This window comes from Montipora foliosa, chromosome 6 (genome assembly GCF_036669935.1).
Source record: "Montipora foliosa isolate CH-2021 chromosome 6, ASM3666993v2, whole genome shotgun sequence".
Taxonomy (NCBI): domain Eukaryota; kingdom Metazoa; phylum Cnidaria; class Anthozoa; order Scleractinia; family Acroporidae; genus Montipora; species Montipora foliosa.
This window is the reverse complement of record NC_090874.1, coordinates 21,360,091-21,362,590: the sequence shown is the minus strand read 5'-3', so window position 1 is coordinate 21,362,590 and position 2,500 is coordinate 21,360,091. Positions and strand designations below refer to the sequence as shown.

Sequence of the window (2,500 nt, the reverse complement as noted above, 5' to 3'; positions counted from 1 at the left end):
GGAAGAAAGTCTTTTAGATGTCACGGCGAATAGTGCCGATACCGATTGTGAAGAACGACCTTTCAACCGCTATGGCTCTCCTATAGCTCGTAGGAGCATTGGCAATGTCGGGGAAACTTCGCAAGTGCCTTCAAGCAGAGTGGTGAGTTGCAATGAATTATTAGTATTTTATTGGCGGAGTGATTGTTTTGGTCCGCTATTTCGGATAGAAATAGGTCTAGAAAGTTTTGACGACGATGTGAGGCGATGGAATTTGACTTTTCAAGAAATACTAGTTTCTGTATTACAGAAAATGGCGCCGATAGCTTGCACGCCCGCAAAGACTTGTGGTTGTCGGTGGCCCTTTAAGACATGGTTATTCATTCATTCATTTAATTATTGTTTTTAATTAATTTATTTATTTACAGGAGATCACGCACGTGGGCCAATATATTGCTTTTTTTAGTGAATGCGGCTCGTAACTTGAACAAACAGCGTTTAATGCTCTGGTGGTTAAATGGGAAAAACCTTTTTAAGAAACGCAACAATAATACTAATAACGAACTCTATTTAAGTGTCAACTGTATTTAGCACTGGGGTACAAATTGGGGACTCTTGACAGAAATCAAATCCAATTTAAAACCTCTCTGAGGATAGAAAGAGAACCAACAAACTTTCCAACTGTGATTTGAAACGCAAAATGTTGTTTGCTTCTGTGAAAGTTGGGTGACCAACAAATAGGCAACATGTTCTGGAGAGTGGAATTACGATAATCATAATATCACCCAGCGTTGAAAATAATTACTTTGAAGGAGAGCGTATAGCGAACCAAAAATTAATGTTTGACCAGTGCAGAGAATTGTTAAGTAGAGAGGGCAGTGCATGGAGCAGTGTAGAAATATCTCTGAATCGAAAGCTCCTTTTTAGTTTTTGTTTGTTCGTTTTATTTAACGAGAGCTTTAATTTCCTTTCAGGATCACTGTGAATCGGTTGCGATCTTAAAGATCAAAGAAAGCATGCAAGAAGAAGCAAGAAGATTTGAAAATGTCGATGGAACGACGGACCATCAAGGAGAGTTTTTCATGCAATAACAGCTAGAGAACTTTCGCCTTTGTATATTTGCCAACCACTACTCAAAGATTTGTAGAAAACAACTCTACTTGATCTACGGAGTTTGCATTGGGAGAACAATCCTGCTATCGCTAAACGCCTTCTTCTCTTGTGCCAGGGAAGACGAGTCCAAAGTAGATGTCTCTAAATTAAGGTTATATTATATATAAAGGGAAATATGTTTGTGTAGTCCATCGCTTACGTTGTGGCTTATAATTAATAATATACGGGCAGTTGTTGGGTGTTTGTCTAGAATAATAGGCGAGATATTTGAGACAAGAAAGCTTTCATATCTTATCAGGAATGAATGAGTTTGCTGCTTGGGTATAGCGTACAATAAGGGACAAAAGGGATCCAAGCCACGTGCTTAAAAGCTGGTTGACCCAGATTTCTTTCTTGACCTCAAACGCGTTAAACACGTGACCAGCACATGATGGGCTCGTTACGCCTTGGTGACGATTCTTTCTATTTATCCATTGCGTGCTGTAACGTTGTCAACGCTTAGTGAATTCTAGTTCCTTCTTAGTGGTTCGGGTCAAAGTCACGCAACGCTCCTCGGGTGAGGAACGTTGTTTGCGCGACTGCTGCCCGAGTGGCTCCGAAGGAGACTAAGTAACATGTTCCAAATGAACGAAAAACTTTGTGCAAATAGTTGCTTCGCCTTCTCAAGAAAAGTTCAAAACTGGAATATTTTGTGAGACTTGTACCTCGGTGCTCTGTAAAACTTGAGCGCAAGCAGGTGGTTGATGCGTTGGCGCCCAGCGGACCCAGTGATTGGTAAGCTTCTGATTTACACTGAAAAATCGAGGAGCTGTTTGGAATGAAACCTTAAGCTCACCCCAAGTTTTCCGCAAGGTTTATAGTTTGCTTCGTCTTTTAACGTGCATGAAGACGGCTAGTTATCCAATTTGCACGTTTAGCTCCAATGTGCATCAAGTCTCCTTATTTCACGCATATTAGGGAAACAGTCCTTACCGCAAGGTGTCCGCACGTAACAAGAGCGAATCAGTGATTGGCATGATACAAGATGTAGCTATGTAAAAAGCGCGGGAAAACGCTGCGCGCGAGTCAGGTGGTTTTGGTCTGCTTTGTTTAATTAAACGGTGACTCCAGATTGTTGGCCAGTCAAGAACCACAGTCTTGATTCTATGATGCGCTTGTTTGTGATTGATGTTGTAGCGTGAAAGGACTGCTATGGAACAAGACGGGCGTTGCATGCTGGGAGGATTAATTCTATCAAACCTACGGGATCTATATTGTAACGTTCGCCAACCAACAAATCTTTCAACTCGTTTAGGAAAGTAGTAAATTAAACATTTTTTTGTTTCTGAACGAAATATCGGGGGGAAGGGCGGGTCTTGGGTATGCAAAACGTTAATATGATTGATGTGATAAAAATTGTAAGATTATT

At 40.9% G+C, this 2,500-nt stretch overlaps 1 long non-coding RNA gene across 1 annotated transcript in view; it reads left to right on the top strand.

Moving 5' to 3' along the window:
• Nucleotides 1-2,500, top strand: part of LOC138008848 (uncharacterized) — a 5,938-nt gene that overhangs the window by 3,083 nt on the left and 355 nt on the right. Inside the window, exon 2 of the long non-coding RNA XR_011124282.1 lies at nucleotides 954-2,500. This exon is cut by the window's right edge and continues 355 nt beyond it. This is a non-coding gene — a long non-coding RNA (uncharacterized lncRNA). The remainder of the gene's footprint in view (nucleotides 1-953) is intronic.